The following is a 16,023-nucleotide window of genomic DNA, read 5'->3' as shown; positions in this document are numbered from 1 at the left end:
GAAATAAAAAAAAAACATGTTGATATATTCCTGAAAAAAAAATCACATTTTGTTTTTAACTTGCAGTAAAATGAAATAAAACAAAGCTCACTTTGTCTTTCAGAAACGACAGAAACTCGCCACGAGATGGCGACAATGAGTTAGATAGGTGCAGTAGGCATGCGCTGAAAGCAAATATGCTTGTAAAAACAATGCTCGGTGTATAGTTGTATAAACCAGGATGTCCAAACTTTTTCCACCAATGGTCACATACTGAAAAGTCAAAGTATGCAGGCTCCATTTTGATATGTTTATGTATATAGGAAAAATCCTAAAAACAGTTATAATATATATTTAAAGCCCAAACTTTATGTCAGCTTTGTGTTGAATAAGTACATCATTATTATTAATTAGAAAATGTTAACTTTTTCTCATTTAAATTATTTATTTTTTTGCTCTTTTTTCGTTTTTTTTTTTACTCTTGTTTGCTATGTAGGAATACAATACAAATAACTGAAATCATATCAGGATTGGGTAATTGCATAACCTAGTGCAGTGGTTCTCAAATAGGGGTACGCGTACCCCTGGGGGTACTTGAAGGTATGCCAGGGGGTACTTGAGATTTTTTTTTAAATATTCTAAAAATAGCAACAATTCAAAAATACTTTATAAATATATTTATTGAATAATACGTTTGTACTTCAACAAAATATGAATGTAAGTTCATAAACTGTGGAAAAAAACAACAACAATGCAATATTCAGTGTTGACAGCTAGATTTTTTGTGGACATGTTACATAGATGTTGATGTTAAAGATTTATTTTTTTGTGAATAAATGTTTAGAATTAAGTTCATGAATCCAGATGGATCTCTATTCCAATCTCCAAAAAGGGCACTTTAAGTGGATGATTACTTCTATGTGTAGAAATCTTTATTTATAATTGAATCACTTGTTTATTTTTCAACAAGTTTTTAGCTGTTTTATATCTTTTTTTCCAAATAGTTCAAGAAAGAACACTACAAATAAGCAATAGTTTGCACTGTTATACAATTTAATAAATCAGAAACTGATGACATAGTGCTGTATTTTACTTCTTTATCTATTTTTTTTCAACCAAAAATGTTTTGCCTTGATTAGGGGGTACTTGAATTAAAAAAATGTTCACAGGGGGTACATCACTGAAAAAAAGGTTGAGAACCACTGACCTAGTGTGTCAAAAATTCTGCCTGTACGAAAATATCAATGTTCAGTTACACATCTGACGGTGTTTTTTTCTAATCGATGAATTCATATTTTTGTATTATTTATTTATTTTGATTTTTTATTTTAATTTTATTTCAGTATACATTTATTTTATTTTATTCATTATTTTATTATCATATTTATTTTCAGAGCTTCTAATATTTTATATCATGGGTGTCCAAACCTTTTTCGCCTAGGGACCAATGGCCGCATACTGATTGTATGTTTATTTATTTATTTTTATTTTTTTAAACGCTAAAAACAAAATATATATATTTAAAGACAAACCATTGTGTTATAGGTGACTGAGTATATTGTTTTTTATTATTTTAAAATGTCAGCTTTATATCATTACATTCCGATTATTTTTGCTCTTTTTGCTTACGTTTTCACTGTTGTTGTTTTTTGCAACACTGTAATAAGAAAAGTATGCCCGGACCACAAGTTGGACACCACTGATGTTGACGTTTAGGTATTATTTTTTTCTAGTATGTTGTGTTTTTGTTGTTTTTATAAACATCTACGTGCAGTCCTTGATCGTATTCGTTAATGGACTGTTGCTGAAATATCAACCAATGAGCGCATTGTTGCTATGCTGTATCATTTATATGATTGGCCAATTGTTCTATCACTCATTTCACAAGCCGCCCTTGTCCCGAAGAGTAAACAGTCAGGCTGGAGATAAATGATACTCGTCCCCTGAATGTGGTACTGACAAAGTTTTGACTTTTTAAACTTCGTATTAAATACCACAGTAGTGTCCTGTCAAGTAGGAGTAGGGCGTTAAAATTAGTCAAATGTCGTAGTCTGTTGATGTAATGGCTTTCAATGGACGAGAAAGACATAGACTATTTAAACCAAGCGTCACCAACCTTTTTGAAACCAAGAGCTACTTCTTGGGTACTGATTAATACGAAGGGCTACCAGTTTGATACACACTTAAATAAATTGCCAGAAATAGCCAATTTACTCAATTTACTTTTAATAAATAAATCTATCTATATACAATAATGGGTATTTCTGTCTGTCATTCAGTCTTACATTTTTGTTCCTTTTAAGGAAGTTTTTTTGTAGAAAATAAATGATGAAAAAACACTTAATTGAACGGTTTAAAAAGGAGAAAACACGAAAAAAAAAAGATAAAATTTTGAAACATAGTCTATCTTCAATTTCGACTCTTTAAAATTCAAAATTCAACCGAAAAAAAAGAAGAGAAAAACTAGCTAATTCAAATCTTTTTGAAAAAATTAAAAAAAATAATTCATGGAACATCATTAGAAATTTTTCCTGATTAAGATTAATTTTAGAATTTTGATGACATCTTTTAAATAGGTTATAATCCAATCTGCACTTTGTTAGAATATATAACAAATTGGACCAAGATATAGTTCTAACAAAGACAAATCATTATTTCTTCTAGATTTTCCAGAACAATTAAAAAAAAAAAGAAATTCAAAACACTTTGAAATAAGATTTAAAATTTGATTCTACAGATTTTCTAGATTTGCCAGAATATTTTTTTGAATTTTAATCATAATAAGTTTGAAGAAATATTTCACAAATATTCTTCGTCGAAAAAACCGAAGCTAAAATGAAGAATTAAATTAAAATATATTTATTATTATTTATAATAATAAAACAAAAAAAAATTGAACATTGATTTAAATTGTCAGGAAAGAAGAGGAATGAATTTAAAAGGTAAAAAGGTATATGTGTTTAAAAATCCTAAAATCATTTTTAAGATTGTATTTTTTCTGTAAAATTGTCATTCTTAAAGTTATAGGAAGCAAAGTAAAAAAAAAAATTGATGAATTTATTTAAACAAGTGAAGACCAACTCTTTAAAATATTTTCTTGGATTTTCAAATTCTATTTGAGTTTTGTCTCTTTTAGAACTAAAAATGTCGAGTAAAGCGAGACCAGCTTGCTAGTAAATACATAACATTTAAAAAAAAATAGAGGCAGCTCACTGGTAAGTGCTGCTATTTGAGCTATTTTTTAGAACAGGCCACCTGGCTACTCATCTGGTCCTTACGGGCTACCTGATGCCTCGTTGGTGACCCCTGATTTAAACTATCAAGAATATTCGTGAAGCTGTGCGCATGCGCGAGCAATTGTGTTTACGTCCTTATGTTCACAAGCAGCACAATTTAAGTACACGTCGAATGATAATTCATGTGTATCATAACATTGGAGCCGTGTTTAATAATGTATACTAGATAGGAAAGACATGAACGGATAATGTGACGTACAGTCTGGACGTAGAACCGCGCTAACCAGGAAACGATGCCGGAAGTACAAGGGAGGCAACTATCTCGCTCCGGCTGGTCGTGTCCGTACTCTTTACCCTCCTCCCCTGCAAACCGTGCTGGGCATCGTTGCGCGTCAAAACATTGCGTCTGTGCACGACTTATTACCAGGGCCCAGAAGACTCGGAGACAAGGCACACAAAGACGACAAGACCTTTGTTCCGACCGGAGCTTCACGCAGATTTTAGGATTGGCACTGTCATAAGGAAAAGGAGGAGGTGCGACATTTTTTTAAGGCAACGCGGAGGTGCCCTTTTCTCCCCCTCAAAGGTACAACTATTCACTGTGTTGTTGTTGGCGTTACTTTGCTGCGTTGGTTCTTTTAGTCCAACAATATCTCCAGTATTTCAATGACGTTTGTTTAGTGACTCCCTAAAAAGTAACATATACGTGTTTTGCGCCACACTTGATGGTATTTTAGACTGGCTTGTTAAAACCGAGGATTGGATGGCACACATATATATATATATATATATATATATATATATATATATATATATATATATATATATATGAGGGTTAACCAAAGTGCGGCCCGCGGGCCATTTGCGGCCCACGGGTCATTTTTTAACGTCCCCACGGCACATTTTAAGAATACAATTGGAAAAAAATTCAAAACATGAAAAGTGGTATAAAAGAGCAAACAGGTGAAATGTAACAAGAAATTGTTGCAATGCTTACTCTTATAACACAAAAGCCGCCATGCAGGCTGTTTCTTTCCTTAAAAAATAATAACGAATCAAAATCAATGTCATTTTGAATTATTGAGCTATCCAAGGCTCCGGTTACGTCACATTAAATATTCCACTTTGAAATATTTTTTGGGGGAAAAATGTTGCATATTTTGTCATATAAAAAAACTGATCTGTTTTTCTTTAAAGAAGGGCCTAAAACAAACAAAAAAAACCATAAAACAACAATAAAACTTAAAATTGACGGACATATCTGAAGTTGATTTCAAGATTATTGTGCTAAAAGTAAACAGTAAAAAAATGTATAATTTTTTTAACACTTTAATGAGTAGGACACTTTTTGATCCCCAATTATTTTAGTCTGATTTGTTTTTACGTGTCATAGCTCAAAAAATAATAAGGAATCAAAATCCAAAATTTAGTCTCCAATTATTATATAATCTCAAATATTCCACCTAAAAATTTATTGGGTGAAAATATTGCATATTTTGTGTTTTTTCTATCTTTTTTTTTCCTAATGTTGATCTAGAGATTTAAAACGTGAGTAATACTGAATAATGACACTTTTTTTTTTTACCAAAACCCTTTGGGGTCCCCAAATCATAACTGAGTGGAGGCCTAAATGTATATTTTTTTATACATATATTGTATTGGTTTTTAAAATGAATAATATGAAAATGGCCCCCGCTTGCTTTGATTTTTTCAGTGTGCGGCCCTCAGTGGAAAAAGTTTGGACACCTCTGATATATATGCATGATACATACACTTTATTATTGTCTGTTGTTTATATTGCGTCTCTCCTGAGCGCGTGCAACATGGTCCACGTGCATGCGCATGGCCGTCGCAAACGACACAACATTAGTGATCGATCCAGGGTTATCCTATAACCCTCTCACGTCACCACTCATGAGGACAGGTCACTGCAGATGCTCAAACCTGTCAGTCGGACGGTGTGTGTGTGCGTGTGCGTGCGTGTGTGTGTGTGCGTGGGATTGCTGAGCTCAGGCATCCCTGCCATCTGGGCTCTGTGTGGTGGCTGAAGTTCTGGCCCAGATAAAGTGTGCCACTGCCTGTGACCTGATTCATACAGTAGACAACACACACACACACGCGCACACACACACACACACACACACAATGCATGCCCTCACCTTGCGGCTCCCCAATTCACAATTTTATGTGTTATTGATCTTGTGCAAGTTTTGGCGTTAAAGGCCTACTGAAATGAGATTTTCTTATTCAAACGGGGATAGCAGGTCCATTCTGTGTGTCATTCTTGATCATTTCGCGATATTGCCATATTTTTGCTGAAAATATTTAGTAGAGAACATCGACGATAAAGTTCGCAACTTTTGGTCGCTAATAAAAAAGCCTCGCCTTTACCGGAAGTAGCAGACGATGTGCGCGTGACGTCATCGGTGTGAAGGCTCCTCACATCCTCACATTGTTTATAATGTGAGCCACCAGCAGTAAGAGCAATAGGGACCGAGAAAGCGACGATTTTACCTTTAATTTGAGCGAGGATGAAAGATTTGTGGATGAGGAAAGTTAGAGTGAAGCACAAAAAAAAAAAAGCGGCAGTGGGAGCGTTTCAGATGTAATTAGACACATTTACTAGGATAATTCTGGAAAATCCCTTATCTGCTTATTGTGGGGTAATAGCATTTTAGTGAGATTATAAAGTCATACCTGAAAGTGGGATGGCTGCGGTGAACGCCAGTGTCTCTGAGAGAAGCCGAGGAGCCAAGATCACAGCTGCCTTTTTGAGCTGCAGGATGAGGTCGCGTAATCCACTCCAAGTCTCCGGTAAGAGCCGACTTTATATCACAATTTTCCCATCCAAAAACTTGCAGGTTGACATGTGGTAGAGAAACATGTTCGCTTGACCCTTCTGTGTTAAAGCTTCACAACAAACAAAGAAACACTGGCTGTGTTTCGGTTGCTAAAGGCAGCTGCAATCCACCGCTTTCCACCAACAGCATTCTTCTTTTTAGTCTCCATTTTTAATTGAACAAATTGCAAAAGATTCAGCAACACAGATGTCCAAAATACTGTGTAATTGCACGATGAAATGTGCAATTACCAACCAATAACTTCACAAACACGCGTCAGTATTCCGCGACATTTTCAACAGGAAACTTAGCTGGAAATTTAAAATTCTAATTTAGTAAACTAAAAAGTCCGTATTGGCATGTGTTGCAATGTTAATATTTCATCATTGATATATAAACTATCAGACTGCGTGGTCGGTAGTAGTGGGTTTCAGTAGGCCTTTAACGTCGCGAGTTTGCAATAATTATGTTTCCTCTAAGTACACATATCTTTATTTTGATCTTGTGACGTTTCAATGCGTTGAAATTGCGATCAGACCTTATAACGGTGTCGTTTTCTTGCTTGAATAATCAAACGTTATTCTATTCTGGTCGGACTGGGCCGCGGCGGGGAGACTGGGTAACACATGGCACACTGACAAAGCGTAACCTTATGTTACAATAACAATCTACAATGTTAATAATATAGGTTTCTTCTCTTTCTTCCCTTGCATTTTTTGGTTTTCACTTTTTATCTGTAGTTATCATTACGTAAATGTATTGTTGCATTTGAACAACTGTATTGTTGATAATAAAGGTCAATTATTGGTATTGTTCATTATCTATAGCGCTATTTCTATTGGTATTTGTAATGCTTCATTTGTAGAATAGTAATGCTCATTGTCATTTCTGTATTGTTATTTATTTCGCTAACTGCTTCTTTGCTATCACTTTTACCAACATATTTGTACATATCGTATGTGCTGATGTTGTTCTATTGTTGTTGTTATTGTTGTTTGCTGTTGTTGTTTTTGTCTCTCTGTCTAATACCCCTCTTGTCCCTACAATTTCCCCCTCTGTCTTCCTTTTTTTTCTCTTTCTATCGCCTCCTGCTCCGGCCCGGCTGCACCAAATGATAATATAAAATACATTCAATAAAGTCAAATACAAATAAGGAAACAAGAGAAGTAGCCTACACTTCTCTTTTGTAAAGTAAATCTGAACAGCCGATATGGGCATCTACATCAACTATATGATTTGCCTGAGAAGCTGGACAAGACAAAAAAAAAAAAAATAAATAAAAAAAGAACAGAATGGGCCGCAGCGGTACTCGGTTGTAATACACTTTTCTACCACTTGTGGCAGTAATGACAGTGGCAAACAAACAGAGCAAGTGAAGTGAACTATATTTAGATAGCGCTTTTTCTCTACTGACGCAAAGCTCTTTACATGCGTCTGGGATGTGAGCCACGCCGCCCCAAGAGAAGTCTCAAAAAGTTTTTTTAAGCACAAAAAATATGACTAAAGCGGTCAAGCTGTATTTGTATTTGTACTAATTTGATTGGCAGTTTAGTTCATTAACATTCTAATTAATAATTTTGTTTATTTATTTTAGCAGAACATAAGTGTACGTTGGTGTTGTACGGTATACCGGTATTGGTATAGCACCGCGATACTAGCGAATCATATTCAGTAATATATCCCCCCGCCATCGTCGTCATTGGCATGTCCTGTTGGTTTTACGAGCATAGGAGCATGTTCAACAGCGCACAATCACTGAGTACTTACAGGCAAACACGTTGTATAGACAGAAAAGGGAGAACAGACACATTTTGAAAATACATATCTTTCTAATCAGCCTGACCTAAGCTTAAGGTTTATATATATCTATTTTAAGTGTGGGCCCCTATGTATTGGAAAAAGTTGGGCCTCGGGGTCAAAAAGGTTAGGAAACCCTGCTCTAGAGGGCCACCAAAAATATCCGTTTCTCAGCTGTGGTCTGTATGGGCTTCAGTGGTACTCAGTTGTAACACACTTTTACTCCACTTGTGGCAGTAATAACAAAACCAAACAAGCAAAAGAAGTCTGGAGCTTAAGTCATAAAGAAATTCTTTAAGCGCAAGAAGTATGACTATAGTGGTGAAAATGTATTTTAATTTGCACTTTAATTTAATTGACATTTAGTTTAAAAAAACATTTATCTTATGTGTTATTAATTTAGTTAAAATGTATTTATATTGCAATGCTTACTTGTATGTAAACATCTAATTTTAAATCAGTTTCTATGAGTCCCTTCTTTTTCAGTATATTTGTATTTATTTTTGTAATCAGCCTGGCCTAAGCCTTGATGATAATCTTTTTGTATTTAACACATGCTCAAATATCATTCAATAGGGTTTCTCCTGTTAAACTTTAAGTAGGTTAGATGTAATTATTGAATACAATTGAAATAATGAGTAAGATGACTCAATCAGTGTTAATATTTGACTGGGCTCTGAGACCCCTCTGTAGTAGGAAAAGGTGGGCCCGAAGGTCAAAAAGATTAAGGACCCCTGGTGTAGGATATATTAAACATAGGGATGGGCCATATCACAATATATTATTTTGCTTAAATAATATTAGAACCTTTCAAAAACGGGTTACACAGGCTCTAAAATATCTGCTGACGTATGAGGTAACATATTGCATCATTATCTTTCTCAAAGCTATTATTCATGTGCTTGCTGAATTACTGCTGGTATCTGAGTCATTTCATGTTGTAACATGTTCTATCTACACTTCTGTTAAAATGTAATCCGCACTTATTATTCTGTTGTTTCAATACTTGACATTAGTTTGGGCGACACAACAAATTTTGGTATCGATCCAATACCAAGTATTTCCAGGAGCAGTATTGGTCATACCAATGCCAATACTTCAAATCTTCAAGATCATTGAGTGATTCAATTTTTGATCACACTTATAATCAAACCAAAAGACAATGTCAATCAAAGTTATTGTATTATGTCCTTATTTCATTTTATTACAGATAAAATGTATTATAAAGTCAATGGTACAAAATAACTTAACACATGTAAAAACTACTGTTTGCACTTATTTCTAGGGTTTATTAACAATAACAAAAACGACAAAAAAAGATTTTGTGATAAAAAAGTTTTGATCTAATCGATCTAATATATACATATATATACATATAAATATATATGTATATATATATAAATATAAATATATATATGTATATAAATGTGTGTGTGTGTGTGTGTGTGTGTGTGTGTGTGTGTGTGTGTGTGTATGTATATACTTATATGTGTATATGTGTATGTATGTGTGTATGTATATATGTATTTGTATATATATATGTATGCATATATGTATGTATGTATATATATACTGGTGTGTATATATATATGTATGTATATATAAATATGTATATATATATGTGTGTGTGTGTGTGTGTATGTATGTATATACTTATATGTATATGTGTATGTATGTGTGTATGTATATATGTATTTGTATATATATATTTATATACATATTGTATATATATGTATGCATATATGTACGTATGTATATATATAAATATATACTAGTGTGTATATATATGTGTATATATATGTATGTATATATATATATATACATGTATATATGTGTGTGTGTGTATGTATGTATATACTTATATGTTTATATGTATGTATGTATATATGTATGTGTATATATATATATTTATATATACTGTATATATAGGTATGCATATATGTATGTATATATATATATACTAGTGTGTATGTATGTATATATATATATATATATATATATATATATATATATATATATATATATATATATATATATATATATATATATATATATATATATATATATATATATATATATATATATATATATGTGATAAAACCTTGAATATAGAGGCAACTTGTTTTTCCACTCTCCTGGTACTTTTCAAAATATCCGTGTTGGTGTGGACAACAAGCTCCTGGTTTATCAGCAATTGAACATGCAAAAATTTGCACACAAAAAAAATATATATATTTTATCAATCAATCAATCAATGTTTATTTATATAGCCCTAAATCACAAGTGTATCAAAGGGCTGCACAAGCCACAAAGACATCCTCGGTTCAGATCCCGCACCATATATACACAGAATTAGTCAAAGGAGCTAACATGCTGATGGTACCATTTTTCCATGCTAACTCTGGAATGCTAACATATAGCATAACTACCAAAATATATGTTTCTGAGGTCTAAACATGCTTATATGCTAAGAAATGTATAAGAGTTTGAAAAATATTTTGACAAGGGTAAACACTTCCTTGGAAACGTGTAATTCCTGGAAAAGTGGGATTTTTTTGGAGAAAACAAAATGTGTGTGGCGCAGGTGTCATGAACGAGACAAACTTTTTTTGAAAGTGGAATGGTTTGAATATGATGAAAAATGTCTGAGATTATGCGTTAACGTTAATATGTCAACAGCTAACATAATTATAAATGATAAATGGGTTGTACTTGTAAAGCGCCTTTCTACCTTCAAGGTACTCAAAGCGCTTTGACACTACTTCCACATTTACCCATTCACACACACATTCACACACTGATGGAGGGAGCTGCCATGCAAGGCGCTAACCAGCATCCATCAGGAGCAAGGGTGAAGTGTCTTGCTCAGGACACAACGGACGTGACGAGGTTGGTACTAGGTAGGGATTGAACCAGGGACTTTCGGGTTGCGCACGGCCACTCTTCCACTGCGCCACGCCGTCCCAAATCGATTACCAAAATATATGTGCGCGCAAAGACAGCATGCACATGTGCTAACGTTAACATTCTTCTTCACCTGTGAAGTAAACATCATTTCAGGTGACTACCTCTTCAAGCTCATCGAGAGAATGACAAGAGTGTGCAAAGCAGTGATCGGAGCAAAGGGTGGCTATTTTGAAGAAATTAGAATATAGAACATGTTTTCAGTTATTTCACCTTTTATTGTTATGTACATAACTCCACATGTGTTCATCCATAGTTTTCAGTGACAATCTACAATGTAAAAAGTCATGGGAGTGGAATAGTTTGAATCGGATGAAAAAATGTGGAAAAAGAAGGCAGACAAAAACAGGCGGAATGATGATTACAATATACCAGGGGTAGGGAACCTATGGCTCTAGAGCCAGATGTGGCTCTTTTGATGACTGCATCTAGCTCCCAGATAAATCCGAGCTGACACTGCTTAACACGCTAAGTAATGAATAATTCCGCTTGTAATTCAAGTGTTAAAAGTAACGTTAAAAATATAAAACATCCTCCTGCATTTTAATCCATCCATCCGTTTGCTACAGCACCTGTTCAAGAAGTTGCGTTAATGGTAAAAAGTTATTTATTTATTATTGATTAGTGTGGGGCTTGCCCTCCTGGGGGTTCTTCAGACCACCAAGCACCGACATGAGAGCCTGTTTCAGGGTTACAATATTGTTTTATTTTTCAATAAGGCTCACTGTTGCTTTCCAGCAATTGTCTTTTTCTCTTTCGTTCTCGCTCGCACTCTGGCTCCAGCCCCAAACCCGTCCCTCCTCATGGCTGCTGCTTTAACATAGCGACAGGTGATTAGATAACAAGGCCCAAATGGGCCGACTACGCACCTGTCGCTGATTTCGAGGCCGGTCCTGGCACACCCCGCTTCGCTGCAGGCCCGCAGGTCACGCCCCCTACATAGTTAGCTTCAGAATAACAATGTTAGTACAGAGAATAACAGACTTATTATACCCTAGAAATGTTGGTTTTGTGATTAGTTGTGTTTAGTGTAAAAAAATATATTATTATTAATGGCTCTTACGGAAATACATTTTAAAATATTTGGCTTCTTGGCTCTCACAACCAAAAAGGTTCCCGACCCCTGCAATATACTATAACGTGCGAATTCTGGAAAGCATAACGCTCATTTGTTTCTTCCCTGTGAGAAAAAAATGCATTATTTTGCATAAAATGAAGACAAAACATGACGCACACGTGTAGGATTCAGCAGCCTTGCGTTATCAGTGAGATTTGATAAGTGATGTCATGGCGCTGAACGCTGGCTGATTGTGGAAGAAGATGAAAGTAGGATTAGATGCACACCGCCACGTCCCCCCTATCTTGCCGTCCCCGTCTGACTCGCCTCTCTCGCGCTGCCCTCGATCGCCGTCCACAAACGGCAGCGACAACGGCGGCAGCATCAGTGGGTTACATAACAAAGGTTTTTTTGTTGGGGGGTATACAAGGGGCTTTTTCGGCTGGTGAGGCTCGTGGCACGTAGCCCTTTGTGATGACACTCCGAAATGACCAGAACGGGCGGCTCGGTGACCTCAAACGACGTGCGACAGGACTGATGAATAGACAGTGGCAGCGGGGGGAAAAAAACAAAAAAAAATGCATAGAATTGCGCGGCGAGGCCTTTAGGCACAGATGAGGAGACGTCACAGGCAGGCAGAGCAAAAGAGAAAGTGATAAAATAGATAAACACTGATAACGCACACAGTGTGCTTGTGTTTGTTAGCCGTGCCACCTTTGATTACGTCTCCTGCTGCTCATCAATCATCTAATCTCGTCTTCCGTGTCATGTCAAGCAGCATCGTACCTTTTTAAAAGCTTCTCTACAATTTCATTTGCCGCTGAGGCTGGGAAAGTGTCCTAACTTAATCATTCTTGAACTGGAGCCTACGGCCGAGAGGCGCGCTATACTCTATACCAGGGGTCGGGAACCTTTTTGGCTGAGAGAGCCCTGAAAGCCAAATATTTCAAAACGTATTTCCGTGAGAGCCATATCATATTTTTTAACACTGAATACAACTAAATGCGTGCATTTTTAAGTAAGACCAACATTTTTAGAGTATAATAAGTCTCTTGTTCTTTTTAATAACATTGTTATTCTGAAGCTAACCAATAATAAATAAGTTGTCATGTCTGTTGATCATGTTTTTGTTTGGCCATGTGCTGCTTGTCCTTTGGACTCTTTAAGTTCCTGTTTTTTTTCCTTGGTTACTCATTTTGTCCACCTGTCTCTGGTGGACAAAATGCCCACTCACCTGCTTCCCGAGCACTAATCAGAGGCAGTATTTAAGCTCGTCTTTGCCAGTCAGTCGCCCTGTGCTGACTTGTTTCATGCCTTGCCATAGTTTGGTGCTTCATGCCATGCCAAGTAAGTTTTGTTTGATTTATGTTCTTAGTCTGTTTATGTGTTAGCTTTGTTCCTTAGCCCAAGTTGCGCCTCCGCTGTGAGCGATTTTTGTTTGTATATTTTTTTAGTTAAAATTAAATCATGTTTTTACCTAAATGCAATGTCCCGAGTAGTCCGTCTGCCTTACTGGGAGAACGAACTCGCAGCAAGCTGCAACCCCCCCACCACCCATTGTGACATAAAATACTTCTTACCATTAATGCTACTTCTTGAACAGGTGCGGTAGAAAACGGATGGATGGATTTAAATGCATGAGAATTTTTTGTATTTTGCACGTTATTTTAGCACTGTGATTACCAGCAAAATTATTCATAATTATCACGTTAAGCAATGTCAGCTAAGATTTATCTGAGAGCCATATGTAGTCATCAAAAGAGCCACATCTGGCTCTAAGTTCCCTACCCCTGCCCTAGACCAAGAGCTGCTTCTTGGGTACTGATTAATGCGAAGGGCTACCAGTTTGATACACACTTAAATGCATTGCCAGAAATAGCCAATTTGCTCAATTTACCTTTAATAAATGAATTTATATATAAAAAAAAAATGGGTATTTCTGTCTGTCATTCCGTCGTACCTTTTTTTTACTTTTACGGAAAGTTTTTTGTAGAGAATAAATTATGAAATATAACGCTTAATTGAACGGTTTAAAAGAGGAGAAAACACGAAAAAAATGAAAATTACATTTTGAAACATATTTCATCTTTAATTTCGACTCTTTAAAATTCAAAATTCAACCGAAAAAAAGAAGAGAAAAACTAGCTAATTCGAATCTTTTTGAAAACATTTAAAAAATGTATTTATGGAACATCAATAGTATTTTTTCCAGATTAAGATTAATTATAGAATTTTGATGACATGGGCTTCATGGTGGCAGAGGGGTTAATGCGTCGGCCTCACAATACAAAGGTCCTGCAGTCCTGGGTCCAATTCCAGGCTCGGGAGCTTTCTGTGTGGAGTTTGCATGTTCTGGCTTCCTCCCACTTCCAAAGACATGCACCTGGGGATAGGTTGATTGGCAACACTAAAATTGGCCCTAGTGTGTGAATGTGAGTGTGAATGTTGTCTGTCTATCTGTGTTGGCCCTGCGACTTGTCCAGGGTGTACCCCGCCTTCCGCCCGATTGAAGCTGAGATAGGTGCCAGCACCCCCACGACCCCAAAAGGGAATAAGCGGTAGGAAATGGATGGATGGATGTTGATGACATGTTTTAAATAGGTTAAAATCCAATCTGCACTTTGTTATAATATATAACAAATTGGACCAAGCTATATTTCTAACAAAGACAAATCGTTATTTCTTCTAGATTTTCCAGAACAAAAATTTTAAAAGAAATTCTAAAGACTTTGAAATAACATTTTAATTTGATTCTACAGATTTTTTAGATTTACCAGAATAATTTTTGGGAATTTTAATCATAAATTTGAAGAAATATTTCACAAATATTCTTCGCTGAAAAAACAGACGCTAAAATAAGGAATTAAATTAAAATGTATTTATTATTCTTTACAATAAAAAAAAAATACTTGAACTTTGATTTAAATTGTCAGAAAAGAAGAGGAAGGAATTTAAAAGGTAAAAAGGTATATGTGTTTAAAAATCCTAAAATCATTTTTAAGGTTGTATTTTTTTCTCTAAAATTGTCTTTCTGAAAGTGATAAGAAGCAAAGTAAAAAAATAAATGAATTTATTTAAACAAGTGAAGACCAAGTCTTTAAAATATTGTCTTGGATTTTCAAATTCTATTTGAGTTTTGTCTCTCTCAGAATTAAAAATGTCAAGCAAAGCGAGACCAGCTTGCTAGTAAATAAATACAATTTAAAAAAGAGAGGCAGCTCACTGGTAAGTGCTACAATTTGAGCTATTTTTAGAACAGGCCAGCGGGCGACTCATCTGGTCCTTACGGGCTACCTGGTGCCCGCGGGCACCGCGTTGGTGACCCCTGCCCTAGACAGATCACCTGTCAATCTCAGGCCCCCCAATTCCTTCACGTTTCTGCAAATGTCTTCTAATATCCAGTACAGGCTAAAAGTTTGGACACACCTTCTTAATTTTCATTACTATTTACATTGTAGATTGTCACTGAAGGCATCAAAACTTTGAATGAACACGTGGCGTTATGTACAAAAAACAAAAAAAGGTGAAATAACTGAAAACATGTTCTTTTTTGGGGTTTTTTATTCGACTTGTCCAGGGTGTACCCCGCCTTCCGCCCGATTGTAGCTGAGATAGGCACCAGCGCCCCCCGCTACCCCTAAGGGAATAAGCGGTAGAAAAATGGATGGATGGATGGATGTTTTTTAAATTTGGGACATGCTCTCCTTGAAAGCATGTCCCAAATTGAGGTGGGCGGGGATGAGGTGGGAGTAGGGGATTGTGGCGGGTGTGTATATTGTAGCATCCTGGAAGAGTTAATGCTGCAAGGGGTTCTGGGTATTTGATTTGTTGTGTCTATGTTGTGTGTTTCCCGAAATGTGTTTGTCATTCTTGTTTGGTGTGGGTTCACAGTGTGGCGCATATTTGTAACAGTGTTAAAGTCCTGGGTGTCATTTTGCTATTTTGCTGTAAAGAAGGGCAGTGAATGAATGTACTGTATATATTTGTGAACACTGACGTTGGAAAGGGGTAGGATTAAATAAGCTTTGCTTCTTCCTACTCATTTTCGGACATGATGTATTGTGAAATGATATGGAATTGCCTGATGTGTAATGTTGTAGGTATGTTATGTTCGAAATAAACTAAGAAAGAAAGAAAAAAAGTTGTTAAA

The 16,023-nt window shown here is 35.6% G+C and overlaps 1 protein-coding gene across 1 annotated transcript in view; it reads left to right on the top strand.

Annotated features, from left to right (window-relative positions):
• Window positions 1-3,655: 3,655 nt before the first annotated feature.
• Window positions 3,656-16,023, top strand: part of LOC133564630 (protein yippee-like 2) — a 42,745-nt gene continuing 30,377 nt past the window's right edge. The window contains exon 1 of the mRNA XM_061919076.1: window positions 3,656-3,801. The gene's annotated coding sequence lies outside the window, so the exon portion shown is untranslated. The remainder of the gene's footprint in view (window positions 3,802-16,023) is intronic.

This window comes from Nerophis ophidion, linkage group LG13 (assembly GCF_033978795.1).
Source record: "Nerophis ophidion isolate RoL-2023_Sa linkage group LG13, RoL_Noph_v1.0, whole genome shotgun sequence".
NCBI classification, from domain to species: Eukaryota; Metazoa; Chordata; class Actinopteri; order Syngnathiformes; family Syngnathidae; genus Nerophis; species Nerophis ophidion.
Note: the sequence above shows the minus strand (reverse complement) of the source record. Positions and strands in the feature narration are given on the sequence as shown.